The following is a 26,750-nucleotide window of genomic DNA, read 5'->3' as shown; positions in this document are numbered from 1 at the left end:
ACAGTCCATCTTTCAAAGCAGCGATTTTGTGAATTGGAATTGATCTCTGTAGTCTGGAGGTAGTCATACGAATAGGAGAACCCTAGGCCCCACCTGTAGATTGGTAGTGCTAGATTAGACCAGGGTCACCCAGTGCATTTCAGGGTGGAGCATGGAGTTGAATCCAAGCCTCTTGGCTTAATTTTCTCCATTGTCAGAAAGGAGTAGGCAGTCCTTTACATGCTTTAGGAGATGTTAGTCTGTAATAAAAACCACAAAGATCACTATTAGAAATGAATTTTATCTAGAGGCCATTAGGCACTTGTTTTCAGTTTAGGTCCACTGAGGAAGCAGTTGCAGGCGAAACACAGGCTTTACTGGTTCTTCTTTTGGGTTTGACAGGAAGTGCTTTTTAAAAATGGAGAACAGCCTGGAGCAATGAATAGGCAGACAGTTACAGCTGGAGCATTTCTAACCTTTTTCTTAGGTATTAGGGGCTACGCCATTCAGTTGGTGTAAGGCTATTTTTACCGATGTGCGGAAATGCCCTAAATAGCCACTAGTCTACCTTATAGTCTACCGTATAGAACAATTGTAAGAATTATAAAAACAATGCATGTGAAACTCTGAGCATTAAAAAGAAACCTGTCAGGTAAGAGCTCCACCGGGTAGAGCTTCATCAGTGACCTGAGCAGCAAAGAATAAATACTAGAATTGCCGCTTTATCTCTTTGCTCCAGTAGCTGCAAACAGATAAGTGAAGCACTTGGAAAATGAAGACCAATCACAATGGCATAACAGATTACTGAACAAGGTAAGTGTAATTCAGAAAGATTAGTGCTTGGGGGAAAAATCTAAACAATAGTAGTATTAAAAAGAATCTCTCTCTGAAATATTTGCTTCTCAGAGGGACATAGGGGAGGATGGATTATTAAGTACATTATAGCTGAAAGTGTTTTGCACAGAAAGCAGTACCCGTATTTCTGTCCTGTGGACATTTATTTTGTTCTATAAAAGTTAAGTGGTGGAAAGTGTTCTCTTTATGTATATAAGTCAATTCCATACATACAATAAGTGCTGAATGCTCAGTGTCTCATCCCCCACTGTGCATGAATAAAAACTACAGTGTTCAAGAATGAAGTTAACCCATGCAAGTATTCAGGTACTGACTATTATACTTTTAATTATGGGTGACATACAACATTTATTCTAAATTTAAGGACCATTTCTGCACAGAGGAGTAAAACTTGCGTGGCCTTCTGCTTGCAAACGCAGGATGGTAAACCTCACGTTTGCAGCCCTGCATACAGGAGACACCTCCAGCGTTTTCCCCCTGCCCCATTGTGTCTTTTTGCCTCCCAATGAGGCTGCAAGGGAAAACAAAATAAACTTCTTCTCCCACTCCTTGGCTTGTCAATCACAGTAAACCACCAATCACAGCACAGCAGTTCTCTAGGGACTGAACTTTCACTCTCCCCAGCCCCGAAATAAATATATATTTTTAAAAAGGAACTTCTGTGTTTCTAAGTGGTAATGCCACAACACAGATGCTTTTTAATACAAAAGTAACGCTTCTACATTGTTATGGAGAAACACCAGAATGATACAGCATTCTGCCACCTTTTGGGATTCATTTGTGGTCTGGACTCTATTTATGTCTGGGTGGATTTGTGAGAGGCTGAACATAGTACCTGAAACTCAAAGAGTGCTTGTGTGTGAACGGTAGACTTTAAAACAAGCAGCATGCACATCTGGATGATTGGAAGAAGGCTGCTTTAATCTGTTCTCCTCCTCTTTCCCCATTCACTCCTCACCTCCAGAAAACAAAAACAGGACTGTGTTTTGCCTGCCTGGGTTGTAAAAAGGCTAGACAAGTTAACTGGAGCCCAAAAAGTCAACTAGCTTTAACAGGGCTCGGATCTCCTCTGGGACCGTTTATGCACTGGGAACTTCACTCGCCCAGCTCCTGTGCAGGAGCAAAAATCAGGGGTAGATGAGGAGCACCGAGCCAAATGCTCCCCCATGTGGGTGCAGGAATAAGTGGGGCAATCTGCCAGGACTAAAACTCCAGCCTGCAGCTCGGCATGAAACCTCCAGTGCATAAACGGTCCGGGAGCTTCCTTGAATCTCTTGAGTCTTACTGACGGCCAAATAGTTTTAGGAAGAACCACCAGTGATCTGCTAAGAGGAGACAGCAATGCAAACTGATACCTTTTAGTTGTTGGCAGATTTAATTGTCCTTATAGCTAACATTGATAAGGTGCAATCCCTTAAATCTACACATACCCCACTGCTAAGTAGGATAGATGCCCATATAGACATAGGAAGAAAATATGAAAATGTTATCTTGGAACATCACAGGCTGGTCACAGAGCATCACAGAACAAATCACAGCATGAAGTCCTTGATCTTCTATTGTCAGTCCATGTATTGCTTCTGCAAGAGACCAGGGTTAAGGGTGTTTTGTTGTTGTTGTTTTGTTTTGTTTTGTTTTTTGAAATTCAGAGCTTTAATTCCTTTTATCTTCCTGCTTTGGGTACTGTGGGGCAGCCTAATGCACGCCTCGCCTGGCTGATCGCTAAATCCCTGGACATAAAAATAACTCAGATGGCCCATGGGAATTAGTGCCATGGTTCTATATTTGGAAGCTTTCCCCTTTAATAGGGTGATCATAAATGCTTATTTTCCTCTCAGTTTAACTGCTGGTAGTTTGGATGAGATACGGTTCAATTTTGATATATCTCTGGAGTATATGAGGAATGATTATCCTGTGGCCCCCATATTATTGGCCGGGGATTTTAATGCTCAGTCAGGAGCTTATGATAAGCGATTGTTTACAAGGAGTATTCTCACTTAGAAAATATTCAGATATTCATAGGTTGGGTTTTGGTCAATGGTAATAATATAGTGGATGGCCCTGCAGATTTTACATTTGTTTCTAAAAATGGTTCTAGTATGATAAATTTAGTGTTGTTTTCATTGTTTTTTTTAAGATAACTAATTTTAAAGAATATGAATCCATTATTAGTTATCATTTTCCTGTTTTTTGGTAGCTGGATAGTAAAGCAAAACAGGTCCCTGAGGAGTTAAATACTGTTTCTGAGTCACCATTTCCCCTGATACCAAGGTGATGGAATGGTAAGGTCAAGGAGGAAGTGGCTCACTTACTTTATTCTGAAGAAATGCTCATAAATAGGAATGAATTCTACCTCTGTCCAAGAGATTTCAAGGGAATTCCAGGAGATGCTAGATCAAATGTAACCTTTATTGGTGAAGAGGGGTAGCAATAAATCCAAATGGAAAAACAAAAAGGTTTGGTTTGATGCGGAATGTCAAAATAGCAGGAGGCAAGTGAAGAAGGACTAGTATAAATCTGAGAAATCTAATAACGTTACTACACAAACAGTATATCTTAATTCAGTGTGTAGACAATAGGATCCTTCTTTGGCACAAGAAATACCACGGGGTCCAACAATCTTGGGCTGACCTGATTGAGGAATTCACCAGTAAAGTCACAAGATCCTTTCGGAGGCTTGTTAACAGATCATTAGCTCAAAGAAAACAAAATACAGATAGGTTCATCTGTAATAAGTGGGTGGAACACTTTATACGTACATACAAAGCCTATGTTAATTATTGTAAATACAATAAACTATGCAACCATTTTAAAATGAAGAAGAAACACTAAGACAAGTGTTGCATCTGGTTTTAACTATATTTTACAGCTTGACAGGGATCCCATGGATCCACTCAGCAGGTGGAGATGCTTTCCTCCAGCAGAAACAGCCTTGTCCTGAAGAAGGATCTTTCAGAGGAGAACATCTCCAGAGGATCCAACACTATATTTGTAGGAATCTCCAGGATTCTACATCTATCTATCTGTCTGTCTGTCTGTACGTCCGTCCGCCCGCCCGCCCGTCTGCCCGCCCGTCCGTCCGTCCGTCCACCCGTCCGTCTGTCCGTCATTGGATTTATATGCTGCCCCTCCCAGCAAGCAAGCTCGGGGCAGTTAACAACATTAAAAGAATTACAGAATAAAAACAATTTTACAGTCATAGATTAATTAGGAAAAAAGTTAAAACCATTCCTTAAAATTCCATTGGCAATATAGTATCAAGCAGTTTCCAATCCAACAGTATCTAGTAATTGCCACATCCAGGGGAGATCACTGCAGGAGGGAGCCAAGATGTTTCTAGTCAATCGCCCCAACCAAATTCCTGAAGGAAGAGCACCGTCTTCCAGGCCCTTCGAAACCGGGCTAGCTCCTGAAGGGCCTGCAACTCATCTGGGAGCTCGTTCCACCAGATGGAGACCCTGGCTGAGGCCAAACATAACTCTCAAGGGCCAGTAATCATCAATCTGTTTGTATTAGCTGAGCAAAAAAGTCCTTCGGGGTAGATTCAGTTATCTGACCTATCTTTTTTATCTGGCTTATCTGTTTCTGGCATCTGTGTATGGCAGAACAGCATGAACCTATGCAAATTTAGCTTGCTTTTTTCCTCAGTACCATCACAACCGCCAATGTTCGCTGGAAGCTCACACCTGCTAATTTACAAGTGAGAAAATAGATCTTGGCATTCTTGGGCAATGAACCAGCTGCTTTGGTGACCTTCATGACAGAATCAGTTCCCCCAGGAATCCCTGACATCTGTAAGGTCTCCACGATCTCCCATTGCTTCTGCAAAACAGCCCCTGATGGCAGCGGCATCCCTAGCCTGACACCGGGAGCAGATCACCGGGAGCAGAGTCTCTCAATACAACTGGCAGGGAGGGGAGGGAAAATACTTCTTGCCGCTTTAATCACCCCCCACACACACACACACATACATATCCCCTCTAAGAGCTCCATCTTATGCATTGTTACTTGGCAAAGCTTTCCAGAGCTCAGTGGGATTTACTTCTGAGAAAACACCTTCAGGGGATGGAGCTACAAGCTTCTTTTTTGAGAAGGAAGACAACCGCAAATAGGCAGAAAAACAAGGACAAAGAGATTTCTTGGGGAGATTGCAGCACCGATCCTAAGCACATTTACTCAAAAGTAGCTTGCATCCACATGAAGAGAATGCCTTTGCATTGTGCTAACTTAATATTTGTTTCTAATACCTATATCTATCTATATTTTGATATATAGATTTATAGGTTGATAGAAGTACAATATTGGGTCAGATCAGAAACCAGGTTTACTTCTCAGTGGTCAATTCTACACAGGCAGAAAAGACCGAGAGGGACTCATATGGAAGTGGGGCTAATCCCCATTTCCATATGATGCAGCCACTGGGCCAGCCCCCTCTTGGGCCTGCCACAGACTGGGCCCTCATTTGCTCCAGGCTAAGGGAGTGTGGGAGAATGCATGTCCCTTTCACTCTCGGGGAGGGAGGGGCAATGGGACCTGTCCTACAGCAGGCACATCCTATGGTGGCCTAGAGGAGGCAAAAAAAAAAGGCCCCAGTCCATTTTGCTGCCCCACAAGGTGGACCAGGATTTTTTTTTTTTTTGCAGGATTGCATCTCAACCAGCAAAAATGAAAAAACCCACTGCCCTCCACACACACAGCGGAACCTGTTTGCCACTGCTGTGTTCCCAGCAGGACACATTTCAGCGAGGGACCAGGTGCCCTGATGAAATGTGTCTCCCATGGGGACACCTTTCAGTGGCAGGGCAGAGCCCACACTGAAATATGTTCCCCACGGGGATACAGCCTATTTCTAATCCTACCCTGGCAGGAGCTTGAGTACTGAACCTGATAATGGTTCTAATGGAGGAGAAGAGCTTGCTCTCAGCCCCCAGAGCCAAACTGTAGTCAACAGCTGTACTTCTCTGCACAACTCCTGTGCCCTGAAACTGACTTGCAGCTGCCTCCTGGCCATGTTTTCAAGGCTCTGTAGCCTACTAAACCCTGCCAGACTGTAAAATATGTGGGTTTGTAGGAAGAACGCCAGGCTACTGAGAAAACAAACAGCTCTTTATTAGTGATTTCAGCAGTGAGTACATGTAACAGGAGACAACAAGACTGAGAAACCCTTAAGAAAACCCTAATTTATATACACAGATAGTAGGTCTCCCCACCCATGTGTGCAATTGGCTGGATTAGCATTGATTGGTTTAAACTGATTGGCTAGATTAGCATTAATTGATTCAAACCGATTGGTCAGTTACAGATCTGCTTGGATCTTGTCTCAGACCTCAAGCTCAACACAACACTGACAATTCAGAAATTTGGAACTGAGAAGGAACTTTTAGTCCAATTGTCTCTCTGATGCAGTCCTGAGATCTTCATCTCACCGGGTTCTCTTTGTCTGGAATTCATTTTGCAGTATGACAATGCACCCCCTTATCTTCTGCAGTGAAAGCAGATAAATGCCCTGTCCTTGGTATACTGCTGCTTGTTGGGTGGTCAATGGTTAAATTCACAAGTGTGCGAACATCTGATGGCACATATGCAATTTAGAATCTGAGCCAAGGTTTGACTATATGTTCCAGGAGACCAGCCGCTCATCGTGAATCTCTTTCATGCGATTTATATACCAGAGATTTGGGAGATAGATTTACATGCACTTATTTTCTCATTTAAAATAATGATACCCTTCCCTCCCTTTCTTGAAGCTAAAATCAAAGCAGCTTGCAACAAGTCAAAGAATACGAAAAATATAAAACTGTTAGTAAAGAATAAAATCAAAACAATCAATAGGGGGAGAATCGAACATAAAAGCCAACAAAAACTTTCACAAATTTTGTGTTCTCCTCCCCCTTTATTGTAAAAACCCTTGTTGTGTTGTGCTAGGGAGGGAATTTCAGCCTTTAACTGAGATGGTTCTGCCCACAGTCCAATGATTCTGACTTGTAAAGCCCATGCATGGCCTTCCTGAAAGGAAAGCTTCTAGAACTGATTTGAAGTGGCACTTCAATAGCTTTACCAAGTACAGTCATTTAAACCCAACAGATCAGCTGTATACCCGCACTACTCAGCTGTAGCTTTAAATGACCCTAACAGCCATACAGGAAAAAAGTCCTTAACCAGCCCAGGTTTGTGCTGAATTTTTGACTTGTGAGCCAGTTTATGCAAATCCCTATTCATGATAATATGTTTAAATTATGAGTTTAAATTATGGGTGGAAAGATACCAATTAGATATTAAGAATTTTGTTTTGTTTTTTACAATAAGAGTGGAATCACTGTCTCCGAGCAACAGCTGACAATGCTGGTTGTCTGGATGGCCTGGTTACATCTGTTACTGTTGCCCATGAGTCAGTCAAGAGGGATCTGAATAATAACGGGGTTATTAGCACCCCATCACATAGTGACCAGAAGCCGTGGGAATTAGGTTTCTGTTGGCTACCAAGCTACAGAAATAAAATATAAATTGTTGTTGTTAGGTGTGAAGTTGTGTCCAACCCATCACGACCCCATGGACAATGATCCTCCAGGCCTTCCTGTCCTCTACCATTCCCTGGAGTCCATTTAAGTTTGCACCTACCGCTTCAGGGACTCCATCCAGCCACCTCATTCTCTGTTGTCCTGTTCTTCTTTTGCCCTCAGTCTCTCCCAGCATTAGGCTCTTCTCCAGGGAGTCCTTCCTTCTCATGAGGTGGCTAAAGTATTTGAGTTTCATCTTCAGGATCTGGCCTTCTAAGGAGCAGTCAGGGCTGATCTCCTCTAGGACTGACCGGTTTGTTCGCCTTGCAGTCCAAGGGACTCGCAAGAGTCTTCTCCAGCACCAGAGTTCAAAAACCTCAATTCTTTGACGCTCGGCCTTCCTTATGGTAGATCTAAATATAAATTAGATCTACTTTATACACAAGAAAGTAGACTTGAGCTTCTTACTAACCTGTGTGAAGAAAACACGGGGGTTATGATGCCTGTGCAATCAAGAATGCTTGATTCAGCAAACAGCCTCAGAATCCATGACATTCGAAACAACCTTGGTTGCCGATTAGGATTCTGCACATGAGGCATTACCACCACCCTCTTGCTCTGAAGCGGCAACATCTTAGTAAATCAATAGAACCTTAATTAGGATATTTCAGTAGGTTTTAAAATAATCTGCAAACTGTTTCTGTGCCCTATTGGGAAAAAATCCTGCAGCTCTTTTCTGAGAAAGAATAGAAATGGAAATAAATAAGATGCTTTTTATTTTGGACAGAAGTTCATATTTCCACATGTATCAGCATGCATGTACATGCATACATACACTTTGAAACAACATCAGTCCACAGCAATGAGAATCCCTCTGCAACCTGTTTTATTTTATTTCCAGTTCACTTGCTGTAACCTCCCAAGAACCGACCACAATCTCATTATTTTCTTAACAGAATTAGCATTTCTGTAGTTTGTTTGTTTCGTGCTTTTTCATAAATCCCCCCAATAATGTGGGACTGAAAGCTACAAGGCTCAAGGGACATTCTAGCGAAAGTCAGGCATGATGGGAGAGAGACTGGATTCTAAATAGCTGGTTTTGTCCGGATGACAAAGCTTTCCATTTGATTTCTCTTGGTTTAGTGCAGTTCTAATGTTCCCCAATCATGGCTGCTTTCACCTTCAGAAGCACCCCAGAGACTGTAAGAAGATTTTATATCTTCATTTTATGAGCGTGAGGCAAGCTATCTGCCACCCATTTCCGATTGTTTGTGCAAGCCCAACAATTTCAGGACCAGTTCCGCAGGGCAGTAATTAGCTGGTTGTATTACTTGATCACCAGGTAATGACAATCTAGGCATTCATAGAATCATAGAGTTGGGAGGAACCTCCAGGGTCATCTAGTCCAACCCCCTGTTTTAGAGATTTCTGGAAGCCAATTTCTGCCATTCTTTTCAAATCTGATTTCAGAGGAATGGTGCCACTTATTATTTGGGTTTGGGGCAGTTACAAGTTTCTGGGGAGTGAAATGGTTCGAAATAAATTCCATTGATCACTTTTGGTCCCCAGCAGGGCTCAGTGCTGCACATGCTGTTCTGCTGCTTCTGTGAGAAAGTGATGCATGCTTTGAAAAGTGGGCTCAATCGTTTTATATCCTTCACCCCACAAACCCTGGCCTTCTCAGGCTCCACCCCCAAAATCACCAGCTATTTTCCTAACCCAGAACTGACAATGCTATTACTCAATAAAATAAGGTTTGCTATGTTAAAGTACTAGTTGAAATTATAATTCAAGGACCATTCCAGGAACCCCCAAATATGTTTAAAGTCCCTTTGCTATATAATAATTATTGGCTGGCTCCGATTCACAAACTACTAAGGAGATGAAAATCAAGCATCCAGGATTCCTCTGGATTATTCTTTGAAGCAGTTCTCAAATGGCCCATGAGAAAGGAAACCTCAGCGTTAAAGCAAGCATTTAATGCTTTCCCGTTTCAGTTGCTGGATTTTAGGGATATGTCAGCATATTGCCCATGTGGTATACAGACTGTTCAAAGTCTCCTCAGGGTTGTCAGCTTTGGGTTGAGGAATACCTGGAGACTTGGGGGGGGGGGAGCTGGGAGTGGAGGAGAATTGGGGCGGGGGAGGGACCTCAGTGGAGTATAATGCTATGGAGCTTATCCTCCAAGGCAGCCATTTTCTCCAGGGGAACTGATCTCTGTCACCTCCAGATGAGCTGTAAAACCAGGGCATTCCACAGTCCCAACTGGGGACTGGCATCTCTGCATGCATAAACTCCCTGGAAGGCTCCTTCCTTGATGTGAAGCAGGCCATTGCCCCAAATGTGGTTTGCATTGTTGTTTTTCCTTGAATGGCAGGTATAGACATGGGTGGCACAATACTCGGAACAAACTGCAAACACTCAGGAAGACCGTGTGCAGTTCACTCTGTTAAGCTGTGACAAATTGGTTTGCTTTGACAAGGGCCAAACGACTGTTCTCCTGATATATGATTATGCTTGTAACACTCTGTCAGCCTCCTCCGTGCAATAAAACTCGATTTACTGACGGAAAGAAATCGCATATGTCAGTTCTGAACAGAAAGGCCACAGAATGGAAAGATAACTGGTTAACATTCGAACATTAGAAATGGGCGATTTGAGTGCTAAGTATTATTAGACCCACATATCAACATTCGAGATATCCGTGTTCCGTAATATATAGGAGTTCAAATACTTGCTAGAGGAGGGGGTAATAGGTACTTGCCAGAAAGGGCTAGTTAGAGTCAAGATGTGTAAGTTACTTGGTGATTATAGGAGAGATTAGATCAAGGCAGCCTTTCTCGACTTTTTAACGATTCTTCAGGTAAACATTCTTCAAGGTTCAAGAAGCCCAAGAAGTGGTGTGGTCATGGTTGGGAAGCAGACCCTCCCCTTCCCACCCCCTCCCAGCCCATCATTGGCCATTTTGGGAGGGGGGGTCAACGTGACCATATATGGTCATAACACCTGATAATGTTTAACATTTTACTAATCATTAATTAATTGATTGATTGATTAACTCCCACACATTTGGGAAACCCTTCCAGGGTCATCAAGAAAACACAAAGTTTCACGAAACCCTGGTTGAGAAAGCCGGGATTAAGGTGTTTGATAAGACCTGTGAATAGCAATCAATTAGCATACAAATACAGATTAGTGTCTGTTGCTCATAGCCATTAAAACACACTGTTCTGACTACGGTATTTAGGTAGTACAAGATCAACTATTCTCCTTCCTCCCACCACTTTCCCATTTCTCCTTTTGTCCAGATGTATGACGAAATTATGCAAGCACTTGATGACACTGCCAAGGATGACTCCACTTTAACTGTTATAACAGGTATGTAGACTCTTGGGAGTTCTGCGAGAAAGTTTGTAAATGGAGGCCAAATGTCTACTGTGACTAGAAAGGCTGAGCATCTGCCTGGTAGAATGAAAGACAGTCTTTCACAGAATTAAAAGCTGTCTGGATTTCCTGCAAAACTCAGACTTAAGTCATTAAAAAAGGACAAGTGTTTCCAGTTTTCACGGTTGTGGATAAATGCTAAAAACTCATGGAAGTTTTTAAGCAGAGTCTAGATAGCATCTGACAAATGTTCGTTCTGTGAACTGAGACAGATTGTGAAGGGGTGGACAGAAGGGATTGTGTTGGTGCTTGGCTCTTGTGGCCCTTTCTGGCATGCCCAGGGGAATGCTGATCACTACTTTGGGATCAGTAGGCAAATTTCTTCCAAGCCAGACTGGCCAGGAATTCTGTTTTTTTTCTCAGGGATTTCATCTGGGCCTGGAATTGGGGTCCCTGTGAGTGGGCAGGTAGCTGTGAGATTCCTGCATTGTACATGGGATTGGATGATCCTGGAAGTCCCTTATAATTCAATGATTCTAGGATTCTTTGGTGAAACAGGGCTGGGCTTTCTGGTCCAGGATGCATAAGTAACAGTGACATCCTGTGTTATCCTCCAGTATGCACCGCCACCATTTTGTGGGAATGGAGCAATGTGTGCATCTTCAATGAGCATTTAGCTTTGGTATACATCAGCTGGTGTGGCCAGGTCCCTCCTGGAAACCATTGGAGGGTGAGAGGGACTTCCCAGGAGAAAAAGGAAGATCCAAGTGAAGTCAGCAGCAACATGGTGACATCATTTGTGGTCTCATAGAAAGTTATGTCATCTCACCATGGTATTGGAGCAATGTATTTGGGCAAAAACTCAATGATAAAAATGGATTCTACAGTAGTTTTTGTCCAAATATCAGAGTGTTGCCTAGATGTTGCTGACATGATGTCACTTCCTGTGTACGCTAGAAGTCACTTTGCCACATTGCTGGGAGTGTCACATATGCCTTTTTCTTTCTTATATATTTTCGCATTTATGTCACCCTTCTTGGAGGGCTCAAGGTGGCTTACAATATACTATTTATGTATTTATTTATTTCATTTCTATACTGCCCTTCCATATGGCTCAGGGCGGTTTACATACAACATGGGGGGATACATGGAATGAATTAATATAACATAAACAAATACAACAACAACAATAATCTAAGTAACACAATTTCAGTGATCTTAAACAATATAATAATAAACAATATATACCAAACAATAACACAAGAGTTAAAACATTTTAAACATTAAAATCTAATATACATTGAAATTATAGCTCACTGCCTCCCCTGGTGGTGCTGGGTTAAAGTGTTGTGATGTTATTAACTAGGTAATGTACAGATGGTTGTCACTCATGTAGGGCGGCCACCTACTGATGGTGTTCTGTAGGTCTCAGCCATAGGCTTGATGGAACAGCTCTGTTTTGCAGGCCCCACAAAGTTGTTTCACATCCTGTAGAGCCCTGATCTCACTTGGGAAAGCATTCCACCAGGTCGATGCCAGGGCTGAGGCCATTTCCATGTCTGCAAGTCTTCCGTGAGTTATGGAATGGCCCTGATGGAGTTGGCGCAGTTCCTGCAGGGGCTGCAAGACAGAGCTGACACCCCTGGAGAGTTTCTTCCCCTGAGGCACTGCGGGCAAGGGAACAGAGGGGGGGGGGAATAGCTGGGGGTCAATCTCTTTTTTTATTTGCTCACCACCAGGGTATTATTTTAATATGGATTATTGGATTTTTTAATGGTTCTGTATTGGGGGTTTTATTTTTATTGTAACCTGCCACACAATATTTATTGAGAGCAGTGGGTAATAAAGCCAATGAATGAATGAATGAATGAATGAATGAATGAATGAATGACAAATCAGGAGATATAACCATATATGGTCATGTTGACCTACCCACCCCTTCAAAAATGGCCAGTGATGGACCTGGAGTTGGTGGGTACACAGCTAAGCTTCCCAACCATGCTCTGCATGATTGTGCCACTTCTGGGGTTTCTCAAAACCTGAAGAATGTTTCAGGGGGTTCTCAGTGGTAAATTGTTGAGAAAGGCTGCTATATTCATATTAATGTCTCAATGCCTCTTTCTGACTGAGATGCGGAAAACATATGACAAATTTCAGCACTCTTAATCATTGGCTCTCCCACGAAGAAGATATTGCTGTGTTGTATCTTGCATGGTGGCATAAGGAGGCCTTGGATCTTCTTGACATCTGGGGACATGGGACAATTCAGCAGTGGGGCTGTGATATTCTGTTCTGTTATAAGCTCAAAGAGGAAAAAAGAAGGCAGAGAAAATAGAGTTAGCCAGCTGTTGTGCCAGTGTGATACAAAACCCCTGGTTTTGCATTTAAATGGTATTCACTTGGTTCACACAACAACACTTCTAAGATATTAATAGAGCAGTCCTAACCAAAGTTACACACTTCTATTGAAGATAGTTTCAGAAGGCAGCCGTGTTGGAGCTGTGGGCCCTACGGGAGCTTTCAGCGTTCCACAGGGCCTGTAAGATGGAGCTCTTCCACCAGGTTTACAGTTGAGGTCGGTGCGCAAGAGTACATCTGGGCCCCCCCTGCCTTGCCCTGCTTTTTAAAATCTAGCGGGGCCACTAGGCAGACTGAGGTCATCAGCCCCCATCCATCCCACGGTTAGTGTTGGTAGGAAGGGGATTCTTTCCCCCAGTTTTTACCGCCGTGCTTGGATTGTTCTATGTAGATTAATTATTGGTTTTGATAAGTTTTTATTGGGGTTTTTAGGCATTGGGATTTTATGTATTGGGTTTTTTTTATTGTGAGCCACCGCGACCCCTTGTGGGAGTGGCGGGATAGAAATGTAAGGATAAATAAATACAAAATAAAAGCTTAGATGGGTGGAACTTTGGCTAGCATTCCTCTGCCAGAGAGCAAGTCTCACTTTATTCCAGCTAAGCTCACAGAGATGTTTGTGCCCTCCCTATTATGCATTATGAATCAATAAAGCTATTGCAAGAGAAGGGAGGGGATTTTTTTAAAGCAATTTTGAAGACATTTACTAGAATTTGTGGATGGTGAAAAGTCACATTTCACACTGCTTCATTGTTTTTCTCTAAAAGCAGTCAGTAATGATAGACCTATTCCTGAGTGGTACGAGCATGAATACTGAGTGATTAAATTTGGGGGTCAGACAGTAGCCTAGTGTTTCCCTTCCGACATGTGCATAGATTATTCTCCTTAAATACTATGCGATGGCTTGCAATCTATCTATCTATCTATCTATCTATCTATCTATCTATCTATCTATCTATCTATCTATCTATCTATCTATCTATTGCAGAACTCATGTGGGGTGGGAGAGATGAGAACCACATAAATTGTCAAGCTGATCTGGATTAATTTGTTATCATTCTTAATGTGGTGCCGCTGCACATATCCTCCCTCCACCTGAAGGGTCTGAGAATATTATCTTAAAATAATAGATATTTGTGATACTGAATAGTAGACATTTGTATTACTGTCATATGCTTTTTGGAAGTCAGCATCTAAAAGCAGGGGACTTATAGATGCTATGTTATTCAGCCTTTCAGCTTTCTTTCAGGTAAAAGGCTTCATGTAAACATAGGCCTCTGGGCTGGAAGCCTTCTCAGATAAGCTAATGGCTCACTATAGATAAGCAGGTCTTCACTAACCACAGAAGGCCCCCTGAATGTCAGAATGAAATGCAAGTGGATTCATGATACTATATGATATAGTGAGAGTTGTTGTTAGAAGAGGATTGATAATGCCATATGTTATAGTAAAAGGTACATAATGATAAAGTAAATGCATTTGTCAGTAGATGATAGATGATTTAAATGCATTACTAGGAAAGTAGTAAGAGGTCTGGCTTATGTCATGGCTCACGTTTAACCCAGTCTGACTTATATTGTAGTTTATGGTTAACTCAAGAGGTTAACCATTATGGTTAACCTTCTGTCTGGCAGTGTTCATTACAGCATTTTCTCTCTGCTCTTGGTGGAGAGGAGACCTGTCTGGCATAACTTGTCTTGGCCAATAAAATATGGTGGGTTTTTTTAGACCTTGCCTCCTTCCTGATTGAGACTAGGGAAGAGAATGTGGTGCAACATTTCTGGTGCCCAAACGGGGACTCCTCACCCGCCCTTAGGTCGAGGGGTGTCAATTCCCTTCAGGGGGCAACACACATTAGTGTAGCCTGGCCTTCGGCATTTGTCTCAGGAGAAAATTGATGTGGGACTAGCAACGTTTCCTGTAGTGCGCACCCAACCTGTTTTCATTGGTGGGACCTCGCCAGTGCTCCGTTGGCAGACTCCAAGAAACCGGGACTGAATGCCTGCATAAAAATCTTTACAGAGGAGAATGAGGCTGATCTCCAGCATCAAAGGGTGAGCATTCCTGCAAATTAAAAAGGGACGGCAGGGGGAGTGTGTATCCATGGCTGTTGAGTGGTGTGTGACTGAGATGGAGAATTGCCTATGAAGCGAGTATGGATCTATGATTCTGTCCTGTTGCAAGACAGCTGTTAGAGATGGACTAAGTTCTAGTTGTTTGTCTTTCCCTTCCTGTATCAAGATTAAGGGACCCCTCACTCTGTTTTCCAGGTTCATCTCATCTGTGTCTGTTTTGTTGGATTGTTTGAGAGTCATGGAAATCTGGTTTTAGGGGAGCACTGCCAGGTAGGGAGATAGCCTAGGTTAAGACAAAGGAAGGGTCAACCAGCCCCACTGACAAATGCTCCTGAGTTGTGAGGATGGGAGGAAAACTAAGTGCCCCCAGGAGGGCCATTAGAGTGTGTTTTGAAAAACTAGAGATCTAAGAAACTGGAGGACTATCCAAAAAGAAAATGGTTTTCCTTTGTAAAATCATGTGGCCACAATATAATTTGGAGGAAAAAGCCAAATGGCCCCCAACTTGGACCTTTTCCAACTGGACCTTTTTATGACTAGGACAGGAAGGATAGCAAAAAACTTTACATGTTCCTGTTTTGGGGACTATGGGGGAAACCCCATTTGGCCAAACAACATGGTTTGGAAGTTGCTCATAAACCCCGTACTGCCTGATTATTGTTAAATACTAAAAGGACAAGAAGCTCTATCCACCGCCTCTGCCCCCAGAGGAGGTAGAGGATGATTTTTCTGCCACTTTACAACCTAATCTACCACCATCTCCGATGTGATCCCCCACCTCAGGATTCCCTAGTAGCTTCAACCCCTCAGTCATGGGGGTCCAAGGACACCCCAGCATCGTTGTCATCTCAAACTTTCCCGATAGCATCATCTCCTTGTTCAGGAGGATCCCCAGACACCTTACCTTCTTTGAGCAAAGGCCGCAAGGATAGCTCAGACAATGAAGTTGTGGATGAGGAAACTAGAAGAATTGCCCAGAACCTTCAAGAAGAACCTTGAATCCATGACGCCCATCACAAAACACACTGGGCTCAGGACAGGGGGAACCACAATAATGCCCTTGCACCAAGTAGCTTCAAGTAATGGGTTGGTTGACTTTCGCACTCCTTTCATGACTAATGCCTTATTCAGTTGGTGAAATAGATTTCCAACCTATCGGGAATCCTCCCAGTCTTATGTTGAATTGGTTCAGTTGATTTCTGCTACCCATCGCCCTACACCCATTGCAGACCTTCAGACACTGCTGACAGCCTTGCTGTCCGGAGAAGGTAAACAGCAGGTTTTAGTGGTTGCAGACAAGGAATATCAGAGAGTCAGGAGAGGGCATGATAATTGGTCGGAGAAGGTTTTCACAGATCCTACCACTACCATAGATCCCAACAGAAATGATGTTCTGGTCAAGACTGGGTGGAAAAGTAAACTAACATGGACCCAATTACCCCAGGGATATAAAAACAGTCCCACTGTTTTTGCTGCTGCCCTGAGCAAAGACTTAGGAATCCTGGACTTACCCCAGTGCACCCTGCTACTGTATGTTGATGACCTGTTACTGGTGTCTGAGAGCAAATCAGCCCTCCATGCAGCATCTGTCATGACTCTTAACCATCTGTCATTTTGCAGCTATAAAGTCAGTGAAGAGAAAGTGCAATGGGTCTGGGAGGAAGTTCAATGCTTAGGATTTGTTCTCAAGGAAGATCAATTGCATGCATCTTAGTAGGGTCCTTCTCATTCAGTGCTATCCCAATGCAGTGTTTCCCGTCAAGATGGATACTATTAGCCTTGCATAAGGAAACTAAAGGAAACTATTTGAAAAATATCAGGACCTTCACTCTAACCATAGGAGGAGGAGGAGGAGAGTTGGTTCTTATATTGCCTTCCCTTTCCTCTCCTCACAACAAACACCCTGTGAGGTAGGTAGGGCTGAGAGAGCCCTGATGTTACTGCTCTGCGAGAACAGCTCTATCAGGACTGTGATGAGCCCACAGTCACCCAACTGGTTGCATGTGGAGGAGCGGGGAATCAACCCCAGCTTGCCAGATTAGAAACTGGCACTCCAAACCACAATGCCAATAAACATCTCCTCTCATGCCATCATTGGATATTCTTCATATGTTTTGAAACATGCACAGTACAGATCTTCCAACATATTTCATACTCAAATACAATATTCCTTTAGGCAAAACCCTACACATTCTGAACAAAACTATCTGGAAACAGACCTAATAGACTAGGGACATTACTTCTCAATCCAAAACAGTAATAAAAACATAACGTTGCTAGTCATAATATCTCGATCTCTCACATCAACAATCTGCCCATCACCCACTGCTTAGACATCCCCACTCTCAGGCTGAAGATCCCTCTGTCAGTCTAAAGGGATATACTACAGGGGCTATGTCCACTGACATTGCTCTCCAGAGCTTTCTTGGTGATGGCACCAAGCAAAAACAAAAGGTCAGTCTGGCACAGAAAATGCTGACACCCAACTGGTATGGAGTACAGCAGATGGCGCTATTTCTGATGGTAAGGCAGGACTTAGGTCCTTCTTCGCTGTGCTTTCCTCCGTAACATAGCAAGCAAACCTTCAAAACAGAAGGCAACAGCCCGTGGACTATAGCAGAAAAGGAAAACTCTCTGACCATAGCAGAAAAGGAAAAGGGACAGTCTCAGCTTTGGCAAGGCTTGCCATTTGTTTGGAAAGCTTAGGAATCAATGGTGCAATATATAATAAGATTACTGTCCCCTTAGATGGCTGTATGCATGGGTGGGACACACCAACGAAGAATTTCAACACCAGTAAGCTATAATAATGAAACGACTCCTCTGTGTTCAGAGGAAATACACCTCTGAGACCATTTCTACCTTCTGAAACTGAGAACCAGATTGTGCAAGAACTACCATGGGAAGGCTATCCATGCTCTACTTATGACTGTTCATAGATATCAGTAGCAAACAGCATGCTGGACTAGAGAGACCATATCCTGCAGGAGAATTCTTATATCTTTAAGATGCATATTCCCATCCAATTTGGGATGTGTTTCTGACCTCATTCTCATTGTTTCAATTGTTGCTAAATGCAGCCTGATGAAGTCTTGCAGCTAGTGATGATTTCCCAATGATGGACAAGAAGTTCAGTATAGCTTAACTTGGATAAGGCAGTTATGGGATATGATTGCAAGAAACTCTATAGGCTGGCCATCAGAGAAAAGTTTTTTTCTGCATGGCACAAGGAAACCTCAGTAATGATCTGAAACTGCCTAAGGCAGGGGTAGTCAACCTGCGGTCCTCCAGATGTTCATGGACTACAATTCCCATAAGCCCCTGCCAGCAATTGACTACCCCTGGCCTAAGGGACATTTGTTTGCAGCCAAGGAATGTTTCTCAGATGTGCCCTACCTCAGGGTCCCCTGCAGAAACAGCCTCCCAGGAAATGATCGAAGTCAACAAGGCAAAGCATTTCAAATGAGTATGCAGGGAATGTGCAAGGGCCACAAGACCCGCTTGCTGTTTTCAGCTTGGATTAGTACCGGAAGGATAATAGGCTGGCAATAACATGCCAAGCTTATAGTGCAGGTGTTCATTTTTGTGCCATGATATAATCGCCGTCTATTGAACAACATGGAAATTGTTCACAGATGCTGCAGGGAAACATGTTACTGGAACCACAGGCCTGGCCTCCATCATCATTGCTGTATCAAAATCAAATTCAAACAACTTTAATGGCATAAGAAGCGTCTATAAAAACAAAAGGAAAAAGTGTTTTCACCAACAACAACAAAAGTAAAAATAAAATTTAAAGGTTTCCCAAAACACCCCCACTGAATGACACCTAGTCTGGAAACTTATGGGCAGTAAATTTCTGGATCCTTCTAATTTGATACTTATGTTTTTATTTGTTTTATATTTTAAATTGTTGGTGTATTGTGTACTGCTGGTTTTTAATTATTGTTAATTTTAACTCATCTTGTACACTACCTTGAGCCATACTGGGAGGGCAGTATAGAAATTTAATGAAGAAGAAGAAGCTGTACAATAAAGAGCTACAGAAGTGGAAATCTGTGGGATTTATCCACAAGAAGAAAATAAATCAGCAGCACATCAGTTATATCTTACTCCAATAATGGAGTAAGATATAACTGCCATTCCAATGAGAGTTTGGGACAGTGAAGTAGCATGTGAGCTTGACTGAGCTGCCAAGAACAGAGTCGTTCAGCATAAGGAGTGTTGTCGAACTGTTCCCTTGTCCAAGCAGGTGGTAGAAGGTTTCATTGCACTTGTATAAAGCAGTGCCTAAGAATTGGATTATTTAATGTATTAGCTACAACGCCCGTTGCATCAAAGAATGCAACGGGCACTACAGTGGGGCACAAAATGGCAGCCTACTGTTGGTCAGAGGAACACCGGTGGATGGTGGGCAACCCAAAGTCGGGGCTGGAGTCCGGTGTCCATGGTAGGGAAGGCGGGCATGGCGATGGTGGAGACAGCGGGGTGTGGGCAGGCCTGGGGTGAGGGTAGTGCTGGGAAGGACACTGCAGACATGCTCCCCCCCCCCCAGCAGCCAGACTTGTGCACGGTAAGGCTAGCGGAGAGACGTGCAGCCACCTAGGGAGGTAGGACCCTCCAGGGGCCAGCCCAATCAGGGTGCGGCCAGCTTTGTGGAGCATGTCCAGCCAGCCAGAAATCAATTCGGGACACTCTCCGCACCTTGGATACGCTCCACCCACCGGGGTTTTCCCCAAATATTAGTGTTACTAACTAATGGTTCAGATGAAATATGAGGGAAGGGCATTGCTGCATCACTAAGCAAACTTATGGTTCTGTATATCTAAAGCAGCTATTCTCAACAGGGGCTATATGGTGCCCCAGGAGCCTTGGAACACTTGAAGGGGACCTCAGATTGAAAAATGTGAGGAGAACCCAAAGGGGTTTATGGGGGACCCTGGCAATTGAACTGATGAATTACCCTTTTTGTCACATATGGCACCATTAATTGCTAAAAAGTGCGACTTTTGTCAAGGGAAAGAAAAAGCAACCATGTCATCTGTTCTTTTGTATGTGCTTGAATTAATAAATTCCAGAAAAAAATGAACTCGTGTTTCTTTTGGTTGAATGTGCTAGAAATCTGTCTTACATACAATACATAGAAGACGGGGTGTGTCAAGTATAGATAGTTCACTCTTAGCTTAGACCTTTTTGAGCCTAGCTCATTGTGCAAGTAGCCAGCCTTCTGCAGGGGGCCCTGGAACCTGAGAAGAGCTCTTAAACGAGCCATGGTCAAAAAAAGATTGAGAATGGCTGGTCTAAAGCTATCTCCACACATCATTGGCTATTGCATTATTGTGCTATCAAAATCGTTTGGAAGTGGATTTTCCTGTATGGACAAGACAATCTAGTTTTGAACGACTGCTATTGTGAAACATGAAAGCCGGATGACTCCAAGCTTTTCCAGAAGAGGTATGTTGTTTAGATCCCTTCCAATCTAGGTTTAGGCTTGGTTGTGGGACTGAAACAGCCTTGGTTGCCCTGGTAGATGACTTGTGCTGAGAGATGGACAGAGGGAGTGTACCTCTTATTTCTCCGTGACCTTTCAGTGGCTTTCCGTTTTCAGCTGAGGTCATCCAGAGATTTGGGCTGGACTTGTTGGAAACTTCAGTTTCCGGGAATTTTGCTGAAGTATCTTGTAGGGATCCTATCGCTCCAGTCTTGGCCCATCTACATTGACTCCCAGGTTATATCTGGACACAATTCAAGGTGTTGATGCAGACCCCTATATGGTTTGAGACCTGCTTTCTGAGCAGGGAGGTGGTAAATCAGGAGATGGTCTTCTCTGTCATGGCACTAAAGCTCTGGAGCTCTCAAGAGATTCATCTCTTCCCTTCTCTCACCACCTGAGAACTAGTGCTGTGTAGCGGTTAAAGAGTGGTCAACCAGGTTTGATTCCCCACTCCTCCTCTACATGCAGCCAGATGGTTGACCTTGGGCCCGTCACAGTTCTCTTAGAGCTGTTCTTGCAGGGTTCTCTCAGCCCCACCTACTTCATAGGGTGCCTATTGTAGAGAAAGGAAGGGAAAGGTGTTTCTAAGCCACCTTGGGACTCCTTTGGGTAGTGAAAATCAGGGTATAAAAACCATCTCTTCTTCTTCCTCATATTTTGTCTGATATTCCCTCACTGATTCCCCCATCCTAGCCAATACTTTAATTTCTGTTTTAATGTTTCATATGTATTTTAAAGAAGAAGAAGAGTTGGTCCTTATATGCTGCTTTTCTCTAGCCAAAGGAGGCTCAAAGCGGTTTACAATCACCTTCCCTTTCCTCTCTCCACAACAGACACCCTGTGAGGTGGGTGAGGCTGAGAGGGCCCTGATATCACTGCTCGGTCAGAACAGCTTTATCAGTGCCATGGTGAGCCCAAGATTACCCAGCTGGCTGCATGTGGGGTAGTGCAGAATCGAACCTGACATGCCAGATTAGAAGTCCACACTCCTAACCACTACACCAAACTGGCTCTTGTTTTAATGATGTGTATTTGGGGGATTGTTTTTTTATGTTTTTTAAATGTGATTTTTCTCACATATGTTTTAAATTGGTAGGTGTCTTGGTAGTCCTTGTAAGCACAGAAAGGTGAGATACAAATCTGGTAAATAGATATAGTTGCTGCTATACAGTTACATGCAACTGCAGTCCTTCCTATATAACCCATGACTCCAATGAAAGGTTCAACTTTGCTTAAGATAGCATTGTCAATTCCTGGGGTGGGTGGGAAGTAGAAGCATTTGAATTTGCCTTCTGTCACAATAAGTCAGTTATTTGTATACCTCTTGTTGTTATCTGCCTTGAGCCCGCTGGGAAGGCAGGTTATGGAAATAAAGTTGTTGTTATTTTTATTATTCTTTGTCTATCTAGCACAGTCTCATCAGCTCTGAATGATGGCAGCTCTCCAGGGACTTGGGGCCAAATTCCACATTATTCTTTTTAAAGATACTTGCGTTCCCTGCAGCTATACAGCAGTTGTGTGGAACAGATTCTTTAGAAAAGGAGAGATCAAGCAGGCTCAGAATCGCACCACGGGGAGGGGGGAGACTCCTGCCTCTCCTCCCAAGGACTTATTTCCTCTGCATGCTGCTAAAATGGAGAACTCAGACCCAACTCTTTCAAAGCAGGAACACGTAGTTTGGCTCTCAAGCAGAGGTTTTGCTGAGCCCTGCTACTAGAGATTCTTTCTAACTAGAGCTTTTCCACTCCAGGATTTTGATCCAGATTGGCTTTTTTCAGATCAACATGGGATAAAACTTTCAGAAAAATTGCGATAATGGGAAGATGTTCAATCCGTGGATTTAGGTACCAGGACACTCGAAGTTCATTTCAGCTCTTTATTGATCCCAGCTCTAAGGTAGAGCTTCCTTCATTGGAAGGAAAATACTAAAATAGACAAAAATATATTTAGCACACTAGCAATCAGTTGTATAGGGAAAAACAGAGTGGGAAAAGAGGTTTCAGTATAATTACCAGTCTTGAAGAGTAGAGAGGCAGAGAGCAACACGAACCAGCGTGAAGAGTGTTCCTAATGGGTTCCGAAACAGAAAGCACAAGGTGTTTATATATGTTTTATATATGTTTTGGGGGAGGGGGCTACATGATGTAACCCAGGTCAGCTCCACGGTATTTTACATGGAGCAGGATGTTGGGCAATGTCCTGGCCAGGTCCAGAGATGGGCATTGATGGGCTTAGACAAAGGAGTTAATGGGTCTAAGAAAGGGAGCCATCATGTCTCAATAGGTCTAGTTGCTGAGTTTGGAGATGAGATTTTCCCTGGCAGAGGGGCCAAGCATGAGTCATATGTGAGAGGCAAAGAGGTTTGGTTAGGAGCCCCTGGGCAAACAGATTTTAGCCAGGCCCCTGAATCAGCAATACAGTAGGGTGGGAGGGAAGGAGGAAAGCAATTCCCATCATTGGGAAGTCAAGCGGTACCTGTGATTCCCAATGTATAGTGAAGGACAAGCTGAAAAGGAGGGGTCCAAGATGGAGTTATTCCCAGCAGTGTCTTCAGGTTTTTACAGGGCCTGGCTTTGGCACAAGCCTAGACTATGAACAGTACAACTGGTTGTGGAAAAACAGTGTGCCAGTCTGTGAGGCAGGGGCCCAGCAGACTAAAGTGACTTAGTCATCCTCATTTAGGATTACTAGCTCTGGGTTGGGAAATACCTGGATACTTTGGGAGTGGAGTGGGCAAGGAGGGACCACAAAGGAGTATAATGTTATGGAGTCCACCCTCCAAAGCAGCCATTTTCTCCAGAGGAAGTGATCTCTGTTGCTTGTAGATAAGCTGTAAAACTGGGGGATCTCCAGGTCCCACTCTAGGTTGGGAAATACCTGAAGACTCTGAAGGTGGAGCCTGGAGTAGGCAGAATTTCGGGTGCGGAGGGACCTCAGTAGAGCGTAATGCTATGGAATCCACCCTCCAAAGCATCCATTTTTTCCAGGGGAACTGATCTCTGTCACCTGGAGATGAGTTACTATATAATTTCAGGGGATTTCCAAGTCTCAGGGGACATATTGGTATAGGAAAAAGTAATGCTGTAATAGGGAAACACTGCTTTTCAATCAGTGTTGTGGTGAAAAATTCCATGGGTTTGTACTTACATGCTTTGGTTCTCTCAGGAGACAGCACTGGAGATGTCATCCTTGTGGTACTTGTTTTATACAAGTACAGCACTGGTAGAAGCAAAGAGGCACTCCTATAGGGAAGCAGACCCACAACCCATTTCAGGTCAATCAGTCAAATATTTATTGTGACTGAGAGCCAGCTTGGTGAAGTGACAGGCAACATAGCTCCGAAAACCCCAGCAGTGGCTGTTTACCCATCACTCTAACTCTCTCTGAATCCAAACTCCCTGCATTTTCCTTTCACAGAGATTCATCAGGTTCCCTTTTCTTTGCACTAGCAAGGCCAAAAAACTCAATTTTCCAGGGCAGACTTTGGTCAGAGCTGCCTATAAAAACAATGAAGGGCCATCAAGAAGATTGCCAAAACCACTGAGACACCATCTTGTGTGTTTTTATGGTTGTTCTGTGTTGTAAACCATATGTCAGCCATGATCCCATGTAACTTGGGCCCTAGTTTCTTTCTATTGCAATGGAAACTATGGAGTTTTAATTGCTGTCTCCTACAGAGAGAACTCTAAATTCAAGTCATCTCACTTTCCTGTAATTTCAACATTTGTCTGTAAATTCTACAAAGAACTGTTCTATTTTTGTACAGCAGATTTTTGGATTTTTAAAAAATGTCTTGTACATTTTGCAGTTACAGCATGGACTAGGGAATTCTATGTTGAAGACATCTAATTATATGTGTGAAAAGTAATTGAAAGACTTGTCTCCGCCTGGCAATGCAAAATATTTGAACTCTGTCCCTAACAGTATGTTTTTCCTTTCATCATCTTGATTATTCTTTTTCAAGCCTGCCGGATTGAATTTTCTGAGGTTCATATAACAATCCCCACAGCTTGTGGCTTGGAAAGATCAGATTCATGCTTCTGATACTCATGAGCTCCCTTATATCTGCATGTTCTGACAAGAGGAAGAAAATTGACACACGGCCCAAACTTATTGTAGAAGGTTTTTCTTTATCCATGCGGTAAGCAACAGGGATTGTGGGAAGCAAAAAAATGACTGCACAATCAACCTAGATCAGTATCTGGCTTTTCTGACTCAAGCTGTGGCTAATCAAGTGCTCCAATATTTTCACAAATACCAGTAAGCTATAGTGGTCAGGGTAGGCTAAATCCAACCAGCATTTCTACTGGCTAACAAGGAAGGAGGGGTTCTCATTGATCGCTACAACAAAAAAAACTGTGCTGTGGATCATTGGACTTGCAAGTACAAAATCCATTTGAGCCCAGGATTGTAGTAAGGACAGGAAAAGGTGCCTAGATCCAACCATAGGAGCCATAGGAATGAGGAGATCTAGATTCGTTTGCTCACTGGGTGACTCTGGGCCAATCCTATGTTCTTAGGCTAGGGTTGCCAGGCCCCTCCTGGCAACTGGCGGGGGATGGGGGGGACTTGGTAGGTGCAGAATGGGGGGGATTTAGCGCAGGTTATGTCACTGAAAAGAGGTGGTATCGCTTCTGGCATGTGCTGGAAGCGACATTATCACATTGGGACATCCTGGTGGCACCCTGGCCTTTGGGCAAAAACTCTACGATAAAAGAGGCTTCTAGCATAGACTTTTTGCCCAAATACCAATATGATGATGTCACTTCCGGTACCTGATAGAAGTGATATTGCCATGTTGCCAGAGACCTAGCTTGGGACTCCTTCCTGGTCCTGGTAAATCCCCCCACCTGCCAGCTGATTGGCTGCAAGGGATGGGGCCCTGAGGAGGAGGATCTCCTGCCTCCAGTGTGAGGCTGGCAACCCTATCTCAGGCTAAACTAATTCATAGAGTTGTGAGGATAAAACAGAAAAGAGCTATGTACTTGATCCCTGTGGAGGAAGGGCAAGGTGGAAATTTAAAAGTTAGAACTGGGGCACAGCGGAACTATCCCATACCCAGCACCAGCTAGTAATCAGAGGCATACAGGCGTTCACTCTGGAGATTCATATTTTAGCTTTCCCATGGCTGTTGCAAAGCGGATCCTCCATCCATTTGACAAAACCATTAAAAAAGCCGTCAACGTTAACTTCAAGAATCACATTGCGGCTGTGAAGTTTATAGGCTAATTACACCTTGTGGTAGAGAAGTACTCCTTTATTTAGTTATCCTTAAATGAATGCCAGTCAATTTCATTACATGGTTTCAAGAATTGAGAAGGAATCACTGCTCTCTAGTTCCCATTCACGAACTTCTATCACATACCCTTATGGCATATTCCCCCCCCCTAAATTAAAGCATAGACTGTGGGGAGATTCAAAAGGATGCTGAGAAAGCTGAGGGGGGCGAGGAAGAGAGCAATTAATCAGTGCCTTAATTAGTTAAACAGGAGATTCTTAAAATACACCTACCTGCAAATCATTCAGTTCTGTTGTTTATGAAAACATTTTCACCTCACCTTTCCTTTGTGGAGCAAGGTAGCTTGCAATAATAGCCTAAGAACCTTTCCATTTAAAACAAACAATAAAACCTCTCCCCAAATCCCTTTTATGGCTTGTTAGCAGCTTGAATAGCAGGATTAGTTGCGTACCGACAAACTGTGGCTATCTCACAACATTTGGCATATAAACGGAAATAAATGGAGAAATCAACAAGGATGTTTTCTTTGAAGTGAATTTCTACAAATAATCCTAGAACTGGTCGAATTAGTGGAAGCATGTGTAAGGTTGCCAGATCCCTCTTCCCAAGCTCCTGGCAGGGGATGTGGGAATACGGATGCCAGATCCAGGTTGGGAAACTCCTGGAGCAAGGATTCCCAACCAGGGTTCTGGGGAACCCGGGGGTTATGCAAGAGCTCCCCAGGTGTTCCACAGCCTTTCCCAGGAGTTCGGATGGCCGCTGACATCACTAGACATCACTGGAGCTCACTTCCCCTTTACAGTCCTAGGCCTAGTCTGCACACAATAGATAATGCACTTTCAATGCACTTTAGATTTTCCTGTTCTGCA

At 43.4% G+C, this 26,750-nt stretch overlaps 1 pseudogene across 1 annotated transcript in view; it reads left to right on the top strand.

The window, feature by feature from the left end:
• The first annotated feature begins 368 nt into the window (after window positions 1-368).
• The window catches only part of LOC143844162 (uncharacterized), a 39,878-nt pseudogene continuing 13,496 nt past the window's right edge, over window positions 369-26,750 (top strand). Inside the window, exons 1-3 of the transcript XR_013233831.1 lie at window positions 369-792; window positions 10,640-10,709; window positions 14,970-15,127. The product of XR_013233831.1 is annotated as an uncharacterized LOC143844162 (transcript). The remainder of the gene's footprint in view (window positions 793-10,639; window positions 10,710-14,969; window positions 15,128-26,750) is intronic.

This window comes from Paroedura picta, chromosome 9, assembly GCF_049243985.1.
Source record: "Paroedura picta isolate Pp20150507F chromosome 9, Ppicta_v3.0, whole genome shotgun sequence".
In the NCBI taxonomy this organism is placed as follows: Eukaryota; Metazoa; Chordata; class Lepidosauria; order Squamata; family Gekkonidae; genus Paroedura; species Paroedura picta.
Note: the sequence above shows the minus strand (reverse complement) of the source record. Positions and strands in the feature narration are given on the sequence as shown.